Source organism: Crotalus tigris, unplaced genomic scaffold, assembly GCF_016545835.1.
Source record: "Crotalus tigris isolate CLP2741 ecotype Arizona unplaced genomic scaffold, ASM1654583v1 scf7180000017685.4511686, whole genome shotgun sequence".
Classification (NCBI taxonomy): Eukaryota; Metazoa; Chordata; class Lepidosauria; order Squamata; family Viperidae; genus Crotalus; species Crotalus tigris.
Window position 1 is genome coordinate 3,625,190 of NW_024096565.1, and position 23,212 is coordinate 3,648,401.

Genomic DNA, 23,212 nt, shown 5'->3' on the forward strand with positions numbered 1-23,212 from the left:
ATCTAAGTTACATGGAAAGACAAAAAAAGCTTCCAAAATAAATTATAATACCAATTCTTTGCAAAATCCATTCATCAAAAGATGAATTATCATCGTATAAAATTATACCTGAGAGAACGTAATGTGTATCAAAATGTACACTTTCAAGATCTAAAGAAATGCCTTTTTTAGATGTAGTTTGGAAATGTTGATAAAAAAATAGCCACCTTAGAAAGAAACACAAATCAAGTTAGATCTCTAGGTCAACATCAGAAATGATATGCTACCTGGCTTCATACTGCAAAATACGTTTCATTTTGGTATATTGTTAGGCTTTTAAAAAACTGTAGCACTTCAAAAGTAAGCTTTACATATTTCTGAAAGTATCTCAAGTTTGTAACATTAAATGGAAAATAGTTTCAGTTCTCATAATCAACCAGTACCAGAGAATATGAGATTCTGAAAGTGTCTCCTAACTGCTATGTAGCACAAGCTTCCTTGTCTCCATTATGTCCCCTACCAATCCTTCTGCTTATTCCTATTTTAGCATTCCCCTCTCTTCTGGATATTTTCTCTGCAGGACTCTTGCTTTGCTTGGAATGAGATGAGAGAGCCAGTAAGCAAAAAGGCTTTTAAAATGCAGGCCTTTGTTATTGATGAGTTATTCCCTTTCCTTTTGTATTTGTTTATTGTTCTTTGGCTTGTTTGGGGGGGGGGAGAAAAGGAGCTATTGTAATGGGTTTTGTTTTTTTAAAAAGTTAACTTCAGCAGTGAACTTTTGGGGGGAAATCCTTTGGGAGCAGAGTTATGGACATGGACACAAAAAAGCCCTTATGGACACAGAACGCCAAAAGTGTTATAAAGCGGATCTTTTTTTAAAAAAAAAATGCGATTGGGTGAATATTTTGCCTTCAATGAATCCCAGTTAATGTCATGTCCTCCAAAAAGTATTCCTTCATCCAATAGTTTCTCAGTTTAAGAATGAATGGTCTGAACCAGAAGGATCTATGGATTGGGAGGCACATATCAAAGATGTTAACATCTGGGCTGGTTCAAAGGAGAAATGTAACTTTAGGACATGTAAATGTGAAGAATGTGAGACGATCAGAACTGATCAATACCTGGCTCTGAAAAAAAGTGGACTGAAAGCTTTCTAGCATCACCAGCAGCACAACTACTCCTTGATTGTAAGTCGGATGAACTGAAAAGTGAATAAGCCTACGTGAGAAAGGAAGGATTTTAAACTTTAAAAGGAAGCAAAGACTGAGTGAGGAATGTTGCAGACTAGTTGAATTAGCTAATTGAAGTAGCTGAGGGATAGCATGAATTAGGAATTGCAAACAGAAAATATAATTGCAAAGAAAAATAATACTGACAACAACCTACCTCTAACGAGTCAACCCTTGCATCATTCAAAGTTCTTGTGGTAGAGGCTAGATTTGCCAGTTACACTCAAACATGCTAAGCAAGGAGAACTCCATAAGAAGAACTAAGCCTTACAAAGTAAAGTTAAGTTAAGGTTGACCAATCACAATCAAAAGCACACAGAAATAGACTGTGTGCAGTTATAACACAGACAAGGTAAAATGAACAGATAACACTCAGCTGTTTGAATAGCAGCGCTCTGTACATCTGCAGTCAGTGGAGCAGTCTGTTAGCATAATGCTTTGACAACTCCATCAGTGTAGTCTCAAGGTTCCTGTCAATCAGGATGCATCATTTAATACAACAGCACTCAAAGGATTTTCCCTCCTATAAGCCAAATGACAGCATATCTACAGCTCTATTTACACCAGCACTTACTTCTGTTTACAAGGCTCTCGTAATTAGAAAGTATGCAACAGGCAGCAATATTATTCAGATCTCCATTTTGCCAGCCTGCCATGCAAAGTGTGATCTTACTTCACAGAGTCATGCTAAATGACAAAAGCGCTATTTTTCTTCAGTCTCTGTGCTCAGACAGCACTTCATTTGCAGCTATCTATAATTAGATTAATGGTGTAGTGCAGCACAAAGAAGGCCCACTTCACATCAGCTAGCATATGAATTAGGACAAACACTTATTTCAATTCCAGGCAGAGAAAGCAGTGACTAGGGTATTTAGCATACCCTTTATGGTGGAATGAGATGTTAATTGTGTACCATTTACCTCTAAACTGCTTGCTTGTTGTATAAATCACTGGACTAATTGATGCAGAAATAGAAACGTAGCCACAGGCAAGAAAGCAGGGGAATGAGAGCTGAAGATGGTGGATAAAGGATTATCCAGTAAAAAACCATATGGAGATGAGGTTCCTTTGAAACCTGCTCATGAGCTGAAGACTTCTTGAAAAACTACAAATAAGTGACATACTGATGTGTTGAGAAAGAGTTTACCTCATGGTTTAAGGAGCAGTGTATTGAGGAGAGAGAGAAAGTAAGGGACTTCAGCAGAAACCTAAATTGTGTTTTCAAGTGAATTCCAGTAAGATGACATGTTAGTTTGTTGTAGGAAAGCCAAATCCAGTAACTATTAGTTTATTATGATTTTAATCCTTTCTGGACTAGAAGCTATTTTATCAGATGCATGAAAAGGGCTCTAATCTACAAATGAACTTTGGTTATTAGAAAATTAGAAGTAAAAATAATAAATACATTTGACTACAATTAGAGTTTTCATTTATTAAGATATCAAAAGAATCTTCAGTCTTGTTCAGTAAGTACACATTTTGGGGGAAAAAACCCAGAAACAACTAGGAAATTATACAAGAGAAAAAAACAAGACAATGCTGAATTGGAGTGAGAGAATTAACAGTTATAAATAAGGTAATTCTCAGAAAGTAACACATGTAAAAGATTTGCAAAACACAAAAGTTGCACAAATCCCAATGTAGATAGACTCAAAACAACTTTTGAGAATTTTCCCACTATAAGTGTAAAGAGGAAGCATTTTGTCATATTGCTCACAAAGGTCTGCCATCAATTTATTTTAATACATGTTGTGTTCCTATTTCTTACTATTGCCAGATAATTAACAGTGTCTTTCCAGTTCTATTGAAGGGGTTTTACATACTGAATTTTTCCATATAAAAGTAATCTTTGGGTTGCGTAATATAAAATTGTTTTGTTTGTACTGTGTACTTTGCAACAACAAACATTCATTTATATATTTTTTAGAAAAATTAATTATGTAACCCCACTAAATATTTAAAAAAAAAAATTCTAGATTTTATTCCAATCTAATTCACCTTTCAGGTAAAACAGAAATAGATTAATTTCAAATTTATTTTTAAAGTATGCAGAATATGTGGACTGAACTGTTAAGACAAAAAGTTATTTTAAGTCATTTATTTTGACTATCAAAGTCATGGGTCTAACTTGAAGTACTGTATATTACATAAGCATTATCAAAACTGGAAAAAACATGAGATGAGAGGAATATGTCCATATTATAAATTTGAAAATAAAAATTAATACTTTATTAATACCTTATTAATAACTCTATGGCTAGCTTAAGAAATTCTGGGAATGAAAAATTTTCCCTAGCAGAGGTATTAGCATTTTGATTCACAATTTGTTTCATTGTTCCAAGGATCTGAACTGACTGAATTAAAAAAGTTAGGAACAGAAAATGATATACAAGCCAGACATATTCTAGATAAAGAGAGGTATTCTAAATGAGGTTGGTACAATTAATGAACTGATTCATTAAAGCATCATGTGTGTGAAAAAAGTAGATTTCAGTGGAATATTGTCTGGACATGGTCTAACTGAAGAATTGAAAACCACTGCAAAACAACTACTTAAGTTAATCTTTCCAAACTCCTCAGAAAGATATTACAGTATCATAGAATTTAGAGCTAACATAAGGAAGAAGAAGGAATGAGCTAAATATTTTAGGGGAATTTGCATAGAAGATTACAAGCCCTGTAAAAGAGGAGAGCACGAGAAACTCAAAATAATCCTCCTTTCAATATTGTTTAGTATAAATGGAACAGAAAAAATCTTGACACCAATCTTATGAAGGAAGTGCCACACAATCTGGAAAAGCAATATTTAGCTATTCTCTGTGTGTACTATAGATACCATTCTTTTTTTAAAGAATAGAATGGAATGGAATGGAATAATCTCCAAATAGGTGCTAATTCATGCTCACTTAGAATCACCCAGAGAATTCCCATCTTTCCTTTATGTTCTCAAGCAGTTTGTTCTTCTGCATCATTCAGAATTCCATAATAAACCAACATGTTAATTTTATTTTGCGGGGAAAAAAATCACTAATGTAAACCTAATATGGTAAACTGAGTTAAATCCTGAAGGATTTAGCAATGCAAGAAAACATTTTTTTAAAAAAATTCAACTAATCCCACAATCTTCCTCCTTCCTTTATGTATTCAAGATGGACAGTGATTAATATTTATATGTTACTTATATGTAAGGGTGTAGGTTTATACATATGTTGTTTATAATATGTTTAAATGTGTGTTATGTATGTGTATACTTTGAGAGTGAGCAACTAAAATTTATTTTTAATGTGTGCCATTGTGCCCACAGTAAAAAAAATGACAATAAAGGTTGTCTGTCTGTCTGTCTATGTGGAAAATAGATGGGTTTCAGATCTGGAACATGTAAAAGTCACTGAGAAAATTATATTACTTAATTTTTCAGTCAAAGGCCAAAACAAACTTGCTTACTGGGAAATAAAAAAGGCCACTGTGAAAAACTAAGAGGTATAGACAAATGCTGACATTAAAAACAAAATTGCTAAACCATTGAATAACTGGTAGTGGTGGCAATTGCCACTCCTTTGGTTACTCTAGGAACCCATCAGCTAAAATGAAGAGATTATCCTCCTCCTCTGAGAGTTAAGAAACACATCATTTGATGAGCTTGCCATCCCGTGCAGTGTAGAAGCATAAAAGCAAAAAGCATGAGAGAGGTGGTATCAGTTTCTTGCAGCAAGCACAGGCAACTCCTCTCTTATGCAAAGATGTTACTGAAATTTCCCTCAACAGTTGCAGAATCTTACTTCTAGCAGGGCCAATAGCAAAATACTGCAATGGGTGAACATTTTTCTGAAAGCAGGTGAACTATCTTTGCTAAATCATGGTACAATAGAATAGTTCCTCAAACAAGCCTGCGCCATACAAGAATGGTGTTTTATTTAGTCTCTGTTGGAAGGCAAGTGAACTCAGTAGTCTTCAATATTTTAAACCTGTGATCCATGACTTCCAAGTTGTCCTTCACTGAGGCCAATGTGCTACCTCCAAAACTCATCCAATATTTCCAGAAGCAAAGCCACATGTGGATCTCCATGGAAAGAAGGTGAGATTCCAGTCTCAGGAAGAAATGTGACATGCAATGGAGACTTGTGACCAAGTTTACCAACAATTTAGACTGAACTAGCTCTACAAAGCTTAAGCCATGATAGCACCAAATCTACATACAAGCTCACAGATGCCAAATGAACTTGGCTCTGAAAACTTTCATTGAAGCTCAGATACAATTCTTATCCTGACAGCACAATGCAAAATGCTAGTTGTGATGTTAACTTGCTATTGATTTCAAGTCACCAAAGCTTGAAGAAAATAAAGGCTTTAATTTGCTCAGTGCTAAAGCCATTAATATTCCAATGGTGACAGTGAGAAAAACCCTTTAGAGAAAGCGATTACTTTAGTTATGTTGTACAACCCCTAAGAACTTCTTGTTGAAAGAAGAAGAGGATGGAGACTCCATCTCAGATGCACTGATATTAAGGAGAGGATTGCTGCATCATCAGCATATAAGCTTAACAATCTTAAGAGGACATCTTGGACCAGTATGCCAGAACATCAAAATAATAATTCTATGAAAGCAGGATCTTTGTCACATCACTAAACAAAATGTGAAAATATTCAACTGACATCCCAAGGCAATAACAAATCAAAAGAGACTTTGGGGGAATGATCTTATTTCAGTTTCCTTTGCTTTACAGACCTGCATAAGTTATAAATGTGAAGATTGGTTGTAAAGTTACTTTTTTTTCACTGTCATAATTGGGAACTGTCATCAAACAAAGACAGTTACTAAATGAGGATTACCTGTAATTAATTTTAATTGTGGTTCATAATTTTTGCAAGTTTAGCCATTTTGTATTTCTATACTTTTGAACTTTCAACCATAATCATAAAGAAGCTTGAAACTGGAAGACAGTTAAAAAAGAGTTGGCATTACATGATAGACCAGGCCTGCACAACATTCAGCCGGCCAAAACTTTGATAATATCTACATTTAAAGATTGGGATAGCCCACAATGGGGTAGGATATAAACATAAAAAGATATAACATAAAATCATGTTTTACAGATTCAAATTCCCATGTTTCTTCTAGGAGGATTTCCCAGTAATGTTCTGAAAGAAGAGGTCTCTTCCTCTTGATCATCATCCAGCTACATTCCAGGAAATCAACAAAACCTCAAGCCATTCTCCTGGGAATCAATGAAGGTCCATGAATTAAGAATTATTAGAGATAATTAGAAGAATCCACTGCAGTGGTAGCATGGCCATAGAATCACATTTTGAAGAAGTCTCTTCAGAAGTAGAACATCAGATAACACAAGGACCTAAATACATCTAGTGACTGAATATGAAGTTCAGGGATAAAAGTTTCAAGGATAAAATCTGTGTATGCCTCATCTTGATGAATGAGTAGTATTCATAAATACGGTCCCAGCAATTTTATATTGAGCTATCTAAAAAAAAAAAGTGGGGTTGAAACTGGATGTTTATTTCATTTAAATCTTCAGAAAGAGACCAAAGGCTCCTGTGTGGAAGAAACAACCTTTTTTATTCCTTGGACTCTACTACTAGACCTTGAAAACTTCCTTAAAAGCTTCCACCAAGAATTTCTGGTAGATTACTTCGGTGTCCCCAATCTTCGGTCCACAGCTGATACTGGGCATGACTTGTTGGGAACAAGGCCGCACAAGCAGTGGGTGAGTGCACGAAGCTGCATTTGAACAAGTGGCAGACAAGTGCATGAAATCATGCTCTCTCTGCCACCACCACCCCTGCCACCACCATGGCTGCAGATCCATGGAGGAGGAAAGGTTGGGGACTGCTGGATTACATGATAATCAGCCTTCCTATTGTTTAGGTTGGGCTGAGAAAAAATGACTGATCCAAAATCTCCTAATGAATTTCAATGAGTGAGGGAGATTTACATCTTGGAAGACTCAAATCCAATACCCTAAGATAGTGACACCTTTTCTTTAAAAGAATCATTGTGTGATTTATGACATCAGATTTTTTTTCCCCCCTTATGAACAATGAAATACTGAGAATGCTAGTTAAAGTACTAGGAATTTTCCACACAATGCTTTTTTTTTTTTTTTTTTGCTGTAAAAAGAATCATGGTAGATCAGATCAAGTAAATTTTCTGTAATTCTTTGTGTCAGGCACAAGAAATTAGGAGCCAGGATAAAGTGCAAAAGCACTTTATTTCATGCTAGCTATAGACAAGAATCTGCTGTACTAATAATCGAGGCAAATTGGCACCAGCTAAGAGTCAATGGACTTCAAGGGGGCCTGGACATAGGTCTTCCTTTGGGGGTGTAGTGACTTCATAGTGATTATGCATTTGATACGCACACCCCTTGGGCTCAGCCTGGTCATCTCATACACCTTGTTTACAACAATAGTCAAACAAAAGCTTATGGTGATTGTCAGGTGGTCTTTAAAACAAGCACCCCTTCTATTTTTTTTCTTAAGATGTACTCTATCTAAACAGTGAGACTCTATGTAATTATCATAGTTGACATCAACCTATCATCTATGAATAAAGACAAACCCAAATATTAGATTTGTCAGGCAGAAGTCAACCTCAATACAGTACCACAGTAAATTTCACAAATGAATTAATTGTTAAGACCATTCATATATCATAAATTCCACAACGATTTATGGCACCTGACCCATAACCTAATTCCCTAACTTTTTCTCCAAATAAACAACTGTATTATCCATCATAAATTGAAAAACTCAATAAAAAAATCTCGTTTCAACTTAACTATGAAATGTGGCGAAGGAGCGATTGTTGTGTAAATGGAAAATTCTATTCCAAATACCAAAGGAGAAACTTGTGTTCATTTTTGGACTCTTTTTCCTCTAAACTAACCAAGTATATTCACTATATAATCTTTCTGTTCTTTCCCAATTCACTGTCTGATTTCAGCCACTTAATTATTTCTCAGCTGTGGAGGAGTGGACACAGGACACAACAGACTCTCTTGAAAGCAATTTAGGAAATGTAACCCTACATATCAGAAAAGAATGAGACTGGAGAAAGTTAGGACAGATACTGTCAACAGTCTGATTTGGCAAATAGCAATGTTTTGTCAATCGTTAAATCTGCTTCTTGTTCTTGAATAATAGCTGAACTATAAAAATGTTTTTCTTCTCATCTTTTGGGTTTATTAACATAATTGTAATGATCAATTTTTGATGAAGAAAAGGGTTGGAAACTTTGCATACTGTTGTACTATATACCCAATAGTCTTGCTACTATTGACAAGGAGAATTCCAAAAGGTTGAGTGAGCTGCCCAACAAAAAAACAGAGATGTGAAGTTTATTAACAAAAGGGCACTAATGTGGATTGTTCTAGATGCTGCAGAGGCAATTTCTTAATTATTATAATTATATGATGTCAGCTTAATGCTCAACTAATTTCAATAGCTCCTCCCAGATGCAATCATGTAACCTCCAACTTGGTGCGCAATAAAAAAAGGATCCCTGTGTCTACCATGATACTCAGGTTCAGAAGCTGAAATTTTAGTCACCAGGCTAATAAACAGCTGCACATGTCCTCTTTTATCATTACTGGAACTGACACACCCAAAGAAATGCAAGCTAGAACTGAATTACCAATGGGTCTCATGAAATGGAAACAAATAGAGGCAGAAATAAAACTACGTTGATTACATGGAAATAACATCTCCCAAGTGTGCAGCTAGTTGACACAAATGGAAATGCACGGAGGAAAAAAAGAGCTGTGAAGTCAAGTTCCTAATCATTAATCACTTTTTTTCCCTCATGACCATTTAAACCATCCCATTATAGCCTGCAGCAATAGGGAAAAATTCCCATCGGTTGCATGTCAGCAATGATGGTGTTAATAGGAGAAAATATATTGTTTGTTCACTTAGACTCAAATCCCACAACATTTGCTACCTTTAATTGAAAAAGGCAGTTAAACATGAAGTAAATCATTCTATTAGCTTAGGCTGTTTGATAACATCCAATGGATAGTGTCAATATGTTACACTGACACAATCTATTATTTAATCACTCCTGGTTGTACACATGGAGTCTGATGTAAACGTGTTCTTTCTCTCTCAATCTCTTTCCCTCTGATTTATTTAGTAAAAATAAAAATCAGGGAGGACAACTTTCATTTCAAGATGATTTTTCTAAAATAATCATAACATCAAATGTTACCATTTGTGTTCCCCAGTTATCTGCATCATTTATGGATTTTTTAAGAACCCAAATAAAATAACTGCCAAAGGGGAGAGAGTTAGTCTTCCACAAAATGGCTGTGAGATGGGTAAATACAAAACCATAAAAGACAAACTTGTGACAATACTCTCTTCCATACTCCATGGACCCTCAGAATACTTACTGTCAACACTCTTTTGTGTTTTTTGTTTTTGTCTTTTTATAGAGCAGGTTATCAGCCCCACTAGATAAACCAGGCCAGGAAACTAACTTCCCAGGAAGATTAGTTCTACTATACCAGGGGTCCCCAACCTCCGGTCCATGAGCTGTTCAGAACCCGGCTGCCTGAAGTGGCAGGCAAGCAAGCACACATGCATCCCTACTTGCACAAGCAGCAGAATCATCCCATCTCCTCTACCCATTGGTCCACAAAGCCAGAAAGTTTGGGGAACTCTGTACTATCCCACTATTTAGATCATACCATTTCTTGCCTTAAAATACAGTATATCCACCTAAAAGGGGATAATAAAGTCAGAATGACAGATAGGTCTTGGCACATGGTATCTAGTGGTGAATCAAGGCTGTGTCAAATAAAGAGGATACCTGGGATCAGAACCGTTGATACTTTCAGGCTGAAGTTAACTGGCAACAAAGAAAGGACCTTCTCATACTTTTGAAAGTAGACTGTGCAAGTTACCTGGCTGCAAAAGAGTCATTGGAAGTTGGCAATCAAAACGCTATAAGAGATTACTGGTTCAATTAAACAGTAAGGTTTTAAGCATATCAATAAGAAAAATGAAGCTACTTCAAAATGTTATCATTATTCTAGGTGCAAAATATAGTAACTTTTTACATCTCAAAAATAAGGAAGAGGATAACTAATACACTAACAGATATGTACATTTCATTTCTCCTGTCTCCAAGAGTTTCCAGTCCAAAATCTGACTCTTCTGTAATTCTTCAAAATAAAGTACAGTAACACAATCATTATCATAGGGAGACAAAGGCTGATCAATTTTAAAAAATGTTTTCTGTATTTATTGAAATTTAAACAAATGTATACTGCTGCTCTTCATTTTTCCCATGTTGCAACAGATACACATTTCTAGCATTTATGCCATAATACCTCAATATCTGACATTATTACATGTCTGTATTTTATTTTTTTATTATTTAAAAGATGGTTCTGCTTTCGCAGTGAAGTTTCACTAAGTTCTCCAGTGATAAAGAAAGCTAACTGGGCTTAGCTCTTAGATGATTAGCAAACTATTTAACATGCAAGTACAATGTGCTATATATGCCATGTACCAATCATTCGCATATCAAATGGTACTTTCAGAGCACCTAAATTGGACCATTGAAGAGGAAGTAACATCCACAAAGGCAATGTGAATATTTACAATTATTTCCAAAGCAACACTGAATTTTAAAAGACCCACTCTCAACAAGCAGAAAATATTCTGTTAATAAACCAAACAGTTTTCATCTAATACTATTTAGAGATTTTAAAGACACTCAATAACAAAATAATCAGTAGCATTATGCTGTCTACTGATTATACTCACCATTTTGTTATTAAATAGGCTTGTGTAATCACGCAGTGTAAGACCTGTTTTTCATTTTCTTATCTAGAGAAAAATCATTAAGACTTCATCTTAATGATCAATAAATTAAAAACTATAAAAAGATTAGTTACATTATCTTCAACTCCTGAACTGTGTTTTCTCATTTATATCAGACAATAGTAATATCTAGTTTAAGTGACTAACACCTCTGTAGCAAACAGATCAATTTTTTCTGCACATTGCCCAACTCAAAAGATAAAGAACATGTTCTAGATAATCATTTCTGGAATTATTTTGAATGCTCACACATTTATGTATTTTTCCTTCCAGGTGTTTGGTCTTTTTTTTTTTTTTTTTTAGTTATTCCAACAGGGGAAGAAACTGACCTTAAAAGTCACTAGAATTAAAAACACTGATGGCCATTATATTTGAGGGAGTGAAGGAAAATATCACATAGTCATACTTTCCATGGCTTTGTAGATTTGACCTTAACTATTGGGACACAGGACTATGTAAGACTGACTCAAGTTCTGCATATAAATGAAAGCTGAATACTCAAGGATAACACTGAACTATATCTTCACAGGAGAGGTTGACCACAGAGCAGAAAACAAGCACACTTAGCTTGGGCATGCAGAATAAAATCCTTTAAAAAAAAACCTAAACAAAACATTATTTTGTTTCTTTGAACAACAAAACTTCCCAAGCCACATACCAAAGTTAAAAGAGGTTTGTGATATGAAGTCATAGGCTATTTCACCTATTGCAGCTGATACACACACACACACACACACACACACACACACACACACACATCTGTATGTATTTCCAAACTGTGTTGATTGTAGCTTATTCCAACTGGGCCTAAAGAAGTTGGCAGATAGATCAAAGCTATATTGATTATTTTTTTATTGCAAGAGTATAACCTTCACTTATAAGGAGTTGGTGAAGGCATTTTATGATGATGGTGATTCTGTTCCCAGTTAAAGTATCAAATTCAGAACATAGAATTTTGTATGTATATTATTATTTAACCCACATGCTGCTCAACAAATATAAGGTGTCCAAAAATTATCAGAAATTAAGATATTTGTGAGATATTATCAATATAACTTCTTACTCTATTTCTCTTTATATCACAATCACAGATAAGATTCGGCCTGTCCTCTTACACATGTGCAATATTAGATATGTAAATGTATCGTTTATGTCAAATTCCTGCTAAACAATACATAGAATGCACACAAAGCATTTTTTCATGATTTTCATAATTTGCTAACAAATAATACAGTCAATTAAACATGGACAAAGCTAAATGGTGACATCATTTTATATAAGGAACTATATAAAGTGACTTTAATAACAATATTATACTGTTTAAAAACACAACAAAACAGAATTATTTATGCCATTTGGAATAATATAACATTATTTCCACATACAGAAATGTGTAGCATAGGTCTTACTATGCATGGTCAACTAAAATATTGAGTAGTCTGATATAATGCTGGCTCATAACAATTGTGCAATATTTCATAAATGTAAAATCTGCATCATTTATGGGCTTATTTATAGTTATAATTTTCAGATACATGGCATGTATTGTGTACTATTATGGCAGTCAACTGAATACAGTGTAACCATCACTGTTTTACAAAATCTGTTTTATATACCTCTTGTACACTAAACATGGACATTTTCAAACACTGAAGACTGCATGCACAGCCATTATATTGTGTCATGGTTCCATTTATGCAAATAATGATTATGCATTGGTCTAGAAATGGTACACATTTACTACTTTTATGAAATCATGGGTCAGATTACGCAGTGTGCTAGGAGATGATATTTGTGAATCGTCTTTAAACATTAGATATATTTATTGAGGAGAAAATACATAAAATTGCAAATTTAAGTGTGTTTATAACAAGAGAGTTTTCAACTCTTTCCACCCTGCTGAGCCAGTTTCTAAATTGAAGCTTTTTCTGCCAAGCATTTCACATTAAATTATGGAGTTTTCTCAAGGGCTAAAGAAAACAGTTATTAAGAGTATGAGCTTTGGCCGTTATTTCACAATTGAGTTAACCTCCATCCTCAGGGCAAAATTTTGCAGCTGTTGTTTGAAGTGAGTTAGATTTTTGTTTTTGTTTTCTAATTAGACTTAATTTTAGTGTATTGCAGTTAAGAATACAGTGCAAAGACAACCTATATTTGAGGAGATATCTTTTTCCCAGGTAATTGTAAATTATATCTGATCCTCATCTGGTCAATCAAAACTGGAAAAGTATTTTGGAAGGAATGAAATATATAGGGATATTACATCTATACTGAATTGAAGCTGAGATATGGATTATTTATTCCAAACCAATACATAAAGATATAAGACAAGAAATATTTCTGATTTTTATATTAAAGGTTTTCTAATGTGTTTACGATTTGCTTTAACAGCATAACATTTCAATATGTCTTAAATAATAGTGTACATGTTTTTTATATTTTATATAAATCAAATGTTATCAACTTCACAACTTATCTGACTACTAGAGCCTGGTATTGGGAACAATAACAATTTGAAATTTGACACCAATCTGACAATAATTTGAAATTTATCCCTCAATATTTATTTCATGAGAATTTTTCTATAAAGGAAAATGTATAGCAGTAACAGGAACAGTATTGTTCAATAGAAAGAAAAAGAATGCTACAAAATTCTGTATTCTCAGTGGGGTTATGATGGCTGCAGATTCCAGTCCGATTTATAGCTGGAAATTGTCTCATTATAGCAAATAATTTTGTGGTATTTAATCATTATACAGTGTAATTAAATATATTCTCAAATTTCATATAATTGGCTTTAAATGACAGAATTAGTATTTTAAAGATAAAGTTAAACATTTTAAAGATGGCCTAAGATTTATCAAAGATTGAATTAATGTCATCAAGTAGTTGCCAAACAAAATGTCAGTGAAATTAATGTTTTGTAATATGGCAATAAAAACTTGAGTGAGCATTGCGGGGTAGTCCAATGACATTAATTTGGATTTCGATAATATATCTCATCTATGCTTTGAAATTTTGTATGGCTGCATATTACTTTATAAAGGAAAACACATGGATAGATTAAGTGAATAAACAGTACAGTGTTTTTTAAAAGTATCATTTCCATTGATGAAATCTTGTACAATTCATCATCTACTTTGTTTATATGAACACTATTAATATTAATAGTTCTACTTAGTTTCTATCTATTTAAAGATCTGGAAATACCTCATAACTAGTTCAATGTGTCATAGATCAAACTAGATTTAAAGCCAAAATGAATTTCAATAGTTTTCATATTCCTTTTTGTTGTTGTTGAGTTATAGTTTTAGAATAGAGCCATAGCAATGAAAATAGGAATTAAGCCTAAACTTTAAGACAAATTATGATTGTTCTGAAGTAATACAATTTCTTTCAGCTTAATTATAGCACATCATAATACATAGTTCTTCTAACAGAACAAGTTAAGCAACACTTCATTAACTACAATCTAAATTGTTAAAACATAATCTTTCTCAACAATAATTATATACAACAATAAAATCAGAGACTTCAAAAGTAATAATATTTCTTCACCCATAAGCCCCATCTTCAATGCCTATTGAAATACAGGTAGTCCTCAACTTACAACAGTTCATTTAGTGACTATTCAAAGTTACAAAGGCACTGAAAAAAGTGACTTATGACCATTTTTCACATTTATGACCACTGTAGCATCCCCAGGGTCATGTGATTTACACTCAGATGCTGACAACTAGTTCATATTTATAGTGGTTGCAGTAGCCCAGGGTCATGTGATCACCTTTTGTGACCCTCTGATGAAGATTAAATGATTCATTTAAGAACAGTATTACTAATTCAACATTGTGGTGATTCACTTAACAAATGTGGCAAGAAAAGTTGTAAAACGGAATAAAACTCATTTAACAAATTTCTCTCTTAGCAACATAAATTTGGGGCTCAATTGTGGTTATAAGTCAAGGACTACCTGTACCAAGAAAGGAGGGGCATTCAAATCTCAGGAGGAACCTAATGCAGTATTTATCATTTAGTCTGTTGTTTCAGGATACAAAATGTATAAAAATTATCAATGGCAAACCTTCCATATTATTGCCAAGAAAACTACCTGGATGTGTCCACAACTTTAGCAAGAGGCAAGATGGACTCAAAGAGACTTCATATTCTCCCACTGAAATCAGTGTGTAAAATTAGCCACAAAAAGGTGAAATTCTATTACTTTTATACTTAAATGAACTAGGATCCAACATTCATGGTGTATCCTGTCTGGAAGCACACTAGTAACTATCAGCTCACTTTAGGATTCAAACTTCTGTAATTGCAATTTCTGAAAATGAGAATGATAATTGTATTATAGGACAATAAAAGATTCTTCCCTCCCACTATTTGATTAGATAAGTGTTTTTCAACCTTGGCAACTTTTAAGATATGTGGACATCAACTCCCAGAATTCTTAAAGTAGCCAAGGTTGAGAAACACTGGATTGGATGAATGATTTTATTTTGTTAAACAAATTCTGTTGACTGCCCTTACAATAAGGCCAAATGCCACAGCTTTATGTTAATTTATTGATTCCTGCAACTCCCTGTGAACTTGTTAATAAAGAAGCAGCAGGATCTTGAAAGCTATAGCTTCAGTTTTACCACAAATGCAAGCCATCTAAGACTAGAGAGGACAGGATATGAGCTACTTATAGCAACCAGTGAACAAGAATAGCAGGAAGGCTGCTTATTTTGTTGTAGCAAAGGTCTTTGAAGCAAACAATTTATTAAACCTCGTAATACTCAAAACAAAATCTTTGAAGGTAGGTTATCCTTTCCTACACTATGCTCCATTGTAAAAGAATTGCTTCCTTTTCCTTTTTAGATTTTTTTCATTTGTGACACTGACACTCCAATGGTTTTCTTGAGAAAATCTACATTACTTACTTCTGCTCTAGTAGAACTCGGGAGAGTTTTGTGTATGTTTGTATATATGTACAGGTATATGTCGTGTATCTGCTCACTATAAGCAATATCTATTTTGCCAGTTCTTCATAAACAATTGAAATAATTACAGAATCCATATCCTAATTAAAACACCTATAAGGGCACTAAGATATCTTTTCAATATGGCTTTGTTTTTCACATTTTAATTTTTAAATTAAATTTAGTTCACAATCTTTAATTTTCTGGAATATAAATATGTTAATTAAACAATTCTCAGTTCTCCAATCACTCACCCATTATTTTGGATAATCTCAGTTATCAACTGAGTTTCAGTGCCTCCAGTGATTTTGTATCATCTGGTACTAAATTATTTATTCTGCAATCATAGAACATAAAACATTGTCACAGTTGGAACGGACCTTGGAGGTCTTCCAGTCCGAACCCCTGCTCAAGCAGGAGACCCAACCATTTAATGGTTCCCCTTAAAAGCTTCCAGTGATAGAGCACCCATAATTTTTAAAGGTAAGATGTTCCACTGGTTGATTGTTTTCACTGTCAGGAAATTTCTCCTTAGTTCTAGGTGCTTCTCTCCTTGGTTAGTTTCTATCCATTGCTTCTTGTCTTGTCTTCTGGTGGTTTGGAAAATAAGTTGATCCTCTCTTCTTTGTGGCAGTCCCTTAAATATTGGAACACTGCTATCATGGGTTTCACAAACCCATGTTGGCTTCTGGTTATAACATTGCTTGCTATTCGCACATCTAGTGCTTGAATATCTTTTCCAGGATTTTCCCAGATATTGATGTCAGGCTGATTGGTCTATAATTTCCTGGAACTGTTTTTTTTTACAATTGTTTCTGGTAAGTTGAGCTATGTTTTCTTTTTGTATGAAGACAGATGCTAAGAAGGAATTAGGCAGCTCTTGCTTTCTCTGATGCCTGTCACTTCCTTGCCATCATAACCCATTAGTGGATGATTGTTTCCTTGACTTTTTTCTTATTTTTTATATGTTGAAAGAAACTTTGTATTATTTTTGACATTTGTTCCAAGTCTTAATTCATTCTGAACCTTAGCCTTCCTGACTTCCTCTTTGCAGATTCAGGCTATGTGCTAATATAATGCCTTAGTTATGTGTCCCTCTTTCTGATTTTTATACTTATCCTTTTTATATTTCAGTTTATCAGAGACTTCTTTGTGCAATCATGCTGGTTTCTTCTTGGATTTTTTATTTTTTCTTTTCCAGTGGTATAGTGCTGGACTGGGCTTTTATAATCATTTTTTTAGAGTTTCCCAAGATTCTTGGGTTGTTTTCCCCTTTAAGATTTTCATCCATGGAATCCTTCTCAAGCTCTCTCTGTTGGTTGAAATCAGCTCTTTTAAAGTCTAAGACACTGGTTTGATTATGGTCTATTGCTTGTGTGTGCATTATATTGAATTCCAATAAGGGCATGGTCAGTCTTCTCAAAGTTCCTGCAATTTCAACCCTCTTTATCATTTCTTCTCCGTTAATAAGAATTAGGTCCAGTATAGCTGTTCTTCTAGATCCTGCCTCTACCTTTTGGATAAAAAAATTGTCAGCTAGGTTAGGAACCTGTTCGATCTCTCACTTGATGCAGAGTTTGTCCACCAGTTGATATCAGGGTAATTAAAATCCCCCATTAATATTATCTTGTTTCTTAAATACATTTATTAACTGACTAGTAAAAAGTTCATCCTTTTTTCTGCTTGGTTGAGTGGCCTGTAGTATACACCTATGCCAATGTCATTTTTTCCCCCTTTTATATTAACCCATATGCATTTTAGTAGGTTTTTATTCCTGTTTTTATGCATTTCTGCAGAGATGTAATGATCTCTTACATATAATGATCTCTTACATATAATGCAACTCCACTTTTTCTTAGGTCTGTTTCTTTTGAACAATTTATATCAATTTTTATTCATTCAGCCTTTCTAATGATCCAGTTTTCATAGACATAGACAAAACTGGAAAAACCATGACCTTCATAAATATATACTTATGGTAGCAGATTGATGTTTCTGCATTTTAATACACTGTGATCTATGATAGTATTTCTCCCAAATAACGGATGTCTTTTTATTTTATAGCTACAGCTACCACCTCTAGATATTTTTGTGCTTATGGATAAAGTCTGTAACTACTTCAACTTCTTACCTGGTTGTCAACATTGGGTTGGCTTTGCCAGTTGTCATAGTCTTAGTTTTCTTAATGTTGAGCAGTACTTTTGCACACTGTATTTCACTTTCAACAAGACATCCCTTAAACCTTCCTTACATCCAGTCCCAGAACTGGTAGAATCGGCATATCTGAGGTTATTGATGTTTCTCCAAGCAATTTCAATATACACTCTCCCAATTCCTGAATCATTTAACTGATCCAATTTCCCCAGACTGGCCAGGAAATCAGATTCCTAGCATTTCCCACCTTATAACCCTTACTTTCTATACATAAAAATTATTTTATTATTTAGGTCCTTCTTTCTTGTAAAGCAGGCATCCAAAAATTGTTACAATAAAACTTCTTCTCATTGTTTTGCTCCTTCTTCAGACTTAATCCATAACACAGATAATGAACAATTTATTTATTTATTTATTTATTTATTTATTTAATTTTATTTATATAAAATTCCTGTGCAAATTCCTTATTCCTGTGCAAATGAGTTTGTGAATTTAAATCAGTAAAATGGTGATGTAATTAGATGAAACTAAGGTTATGCTTGCAAGGAGAACCTGTGCAAATATTAATACAATGTGATTATTATATTTGATATGCTTATATACCATTTTAATATACCTCTTCAGTATCAATCTCAATATTTAGAAAGTTCAGAGTATTAACTATAACCAGGGCTTTTTTTGTCATAGAACGCCCAGAACGGAGTTCCGGCACCTTTTTTGGATGGAATCTTGTAGGGTAGGCAAGGTGGGTTATATGACGTGTGTGAGTTCCGGCACCTTTTTTTTTTTTTTTTTTACAAAAATAGCACTGACTATAACAATTATATTAACCATGTTTTAACCATGTTAGTACTCTGAGAAAGAATAGGACATTGACAGACAGCAGGAAGACAAAACATAGGACTGTGAGGCTCTGAAGTAAGGACTTTGATTAAAAGTATATAAAAGTGCTACAGAATCTGACGGAACATTTTAGCACCGTACACTCTTAAAAAGGAGTAACAAAAAAAAAAAAATCAGTGACAGTCTATGGTGTTTTTATTAATTAAGTGAACTGACTTTTCAGGGTATAATAATTCCCCACACCATAAATCTACAGTTTCCCAAAAGACTATGTTAACATTTTTTTAAAAATAATATTTTTTGTCAGATTATGTTCCTCGCATGATTTAGGAAATTTAAATTTTGGGGTTTCAGATGGTCTGCCATTGTCATTCCTATATATAACTGATCAAGCATGCTCAGTGTAAATAATGATTTCTGTAGACACATTATATTTACAGTATTTCTAGTATTTGATTTCTATTATTCATCAAAACATATTTTATATGAAAACATCCCAAAAATGAAGTACCTAAAGGTTTTAGACCTAATACTGGACATAGCATCTGAATTCCAAATACTTCCTTTTTAATCTTTTTCAGTTCTATATGTTTCATAATTGCAAAAATAATGCAGTACCCATTGGCCATGTTTATAATTCTTAAAAGTACTGTAATTATACACTGTAATATTTGAGTTGGTATTGTTATAGTACTCCACAGTTTCCAACAAACTGAAAATGTTATTATTTTATCCTTTGCGTAATACATTTATTGAATCACACTATCTGCTTTTATAAGGATGTGTGGTTAATTGCATCACACTTGTTATTTTTTTGGAATCTGACTTAAGATACAGGAAGACAGACTGCTAACATGTACTTTCTCATATATTTCTGTGGACATATTTTCTTGAGATTTAACACACAGAACTAAAAAGATATTAGGGTTCTAAAGAAAACTAGGGGAAAATCCATAGTCAAACCTCACAATTAACAAGCACGGGAGAATCCAAGATTCAAAGTATAAATGTTCAACAAATTATCTCTTATGCTTCTTTTACCCCATGATATCTGTCATCCCTTAAAAGATTCTAAGCCATCTGTACAGGTAGTCCTTGATTTACAACAGTTCATTTAGTGACCGTTCAAAGTTACAAAAGTGACTTATGACCATTTTTAACTTACGACCTTTGTAGCATCCCCATGATCATGTGATCAAAATTCAGATGCTTGGCGACTGGTTCATTCTTATGACCATTGCTGTGTCCCAAGGTCACATGATCCTTTTTGCAACCTTTTGACACACAAACTCAATGGGGAAGCCAGATTCACTTAATAACCATGTTGCTAACTAATCAATTGCACTGATTCACTTAACAACTTTGGCATTGTAAAATGGGGCAAACCTCCCTTAACAAATGTCTCACTTAATAACATAAATTTTGGGCTCAATTGTGGTCGTAAGTCTAGGATTACTGCATATAAGATTTCCAGTGCAATTCTCCGGAGAGAAGGAGATATATGGTACCAGTCATTATGAACTTCAACTGAGAAAAAGCAAGCTGAAGAGCATACACGTATCAAAAACTTATTATTAAAGACAAAAAAAAATGCAATCTCACTGAATCATCCATGTTGTGAAGGATGCTAGGGAATGTGAAATAAGAGTGCTATGTTTTTAGGATTTGTAATTTTCTAATTTCCTTTTCATGTCAGGGATTCATAAGAATAAAAAAATTGCATGGATTTAAGTCAGTCTAAACTATCTTCTGGAACTACAAGACTGCCTTGTCCTTTATTCTTCACAAGACATAAATCAGATATCACTTTAGTCTGACCTTAATTGAAAGAAAGAAATTAATCTAGGGCTTCCCTTAGAAATAATCTCAGTAGGATTTTTTTTAAATCATAGAGAGGGAATCTGGTTCAATCACAGGAAGAAAAAGAAAACACATTTTCTTAAGATCAATTCTTCAAGCAGGTGCTTTAGTTGTCTGAGGAATTTGTTTTTGATGGCCCTTTCTAATGTTTCCTGGGTAGTCACCTTCCTTTTCATATCTTCTGCATGTCATTTAAAATTTAATAACCGAATGCAGAACTTATTAAGACCAACACCTTATTCCTGTGCAAAAGAATTCCATTATGAATTCTTATGATTCATGAATGTTGTTCGCATGTTTACAATTCAGTAGGTGGAATGTTCATCATGGGATATTTCCCTACCTTGCCATGAAAATCATTTCAATCTCTACATATAGTCCTTGGTCCTCACAGGAAATTAGAAAAAAAAGGATATTTTGCATGCACAATAGCATTCAACTACAACTATGTCAAAGTGCAGAATGAGTGGGCATTTTTACAGCTGGAGCTTATTATATGCAATATCAATATGTTCCTTTTAACTGTAAGGAATAAGAAGTTGAACAAATATAAATAGATGCAGCCATGCAGTATGTTTTCTTCTGTCACAAACTCTGTTAAATATTCTACACCCTTTGGGCTAATGTATTTATATAACTCTACTTTTAAACAAAAACAATTCTTCTTGTTGAAGTATCCCATGAAGTAGGTGTCCAGTACATTGCAACAAATTATTTCAAGCCCTTGCTTGGAATGACTCTCAACACATTCCAGGAACCCCATAAACAAAGCCAACATGTGCAGCATTAACTTTCCCTTTTATGCTGACAGCTTCCCCCCCCCCCATTCGGCATAATGACCTTCCTGCACAGTGTGTGTTGCCATAAAAAGAAACAGAGCTTTGTAAAATTAGAGGAACTGTTTAATATCAAATTGTTTTATCTAAGGAAGACAGTGACTCCAGGGTAAACACCAAGAAAAAGCAGAAGAATTAGAAATATTTGTTTTTGCTGCTGATTCTTTGACTTTACATTGTTCAAATAAACTTGCTCAGGAATTTTTTTTTTAAAAAAAGTAAATATCAGCCATAGCTCCATAGTCAAAAAAAAAAAAAAAGGTTAGTACAGAAAATGTTTGAAAGTTGAGACGGAAATGCGGGACGCTCCTAATATTTTTTCATATTACAAAAACAAAAAGGAAAAAATTAATTGTATTACAAAAAAGGGAGGGAAGGGGGTGCTTCAACATTTTTGCCTGGTAACTATGAGAATTAAGACAAAGCCAGAGGAGCTTTGGAAATCAAAAAAGGAAATGATCAAACCCAATTTATTACTAAACAGATGGCAAAAGTAATTGTGCCCCCCCCAAAAAAGTACATTTTGCAGATATTAAAAATTAGGCTGGAAATATAATTGAGCTTTTCACTGTATTGTCACAAATGTATAATAAATAGGAAATCCTCTTAGCTTATTGACATTACTGAAAATAAAGCCTTCAATGCCTAATTTACATGGTTTTGTCAACACTTACTAATGGCTGAATGGATGAATTTACATGTTCTGTAATCAAACCAGGAGCTTCCCCTGTAAAATATACAATGTAGGGTTCAGAATATGGCTAGCCTTATTCAATAAAATACACTAGAATTCTAGTAGTGTTTGGCCTTCAACATCTGACTTAATTCCACATTAAAAGATTCAGTACTGATAAACTGGTATCTAATCCATTACACTAAAGAGGAAGATTGGTGATACTTACTGTATGCTTCTATGTGTGCTTGAGTAGGAAAAAGAGAATTCCCAGACATGAATGCAGATTCACCTGAGCAATTTTGACTCTACGTTTATGATCCTACTGTTTATGATCACCATTCACACATTCTGAGGATGATGGGAACTGTAATCTTTTTATTCTGTAGGATACCTATTAATTTAGGGTACCTAATAGATCATCATCAGATGATTCATGATACCCTTTTATTTTTGAATGCTTTTAAAGCAACTGCAAAATTAATGACCTATATTAAGTCTAGTGATATACTTTTGACTTCTAGCATCCACGGGCACTAAACAACATCTTTGTAATTTCAGTAGGATCAGACTGCAATTATTCAGCTTTGGGGTTTTTTTGAGCTACCTAGAAAAGTGACAGAACAACAGTGATTATATACATCTGAGCAAGCACAGTGCTAAGAAAATTACCTCTGTGATACATTGCTCACTGTTAGTGTTCTATAGTAAAAATGTTCACCATCTATATCAATTAAACTTGTAGGGACCATTTAAAACACTATTAAATAAGTAGAAGATGGAAGAAAAAGAAACATTTCCAAAACAAAAGAATCTTAAATTATA

The 23,212-nt window shown here is 33.9% G+C and overlaps 1 protein-coding gene across 2 annotated transcripts in view; it reads right to left on the minus strand.

The window, feature by feature from the left end:
* Positions 1–23,212, minus strand: part of PCCA (propionyl-CoA carboxylase subunit alpha) — a 243,730-nt gene that overhangs the window by 19,409 nt on the left and 201,109 nt on the right. The window contains exon 22 of one of the 2 annotated variants that reach the window (XR_005556076.1): positions 10,998–11,060. The exons of the other annotated variant lie outside the window; for it this stretch is intronic. The gene's annotated coding sequence lies outside the window, so the exon portion shown is untranslated. The remainder of the gene's footprint in view (positions 1–10,997; positions 11,061–23,212) is intronic. 2 annotated transcript variants of the gene reach the window in all.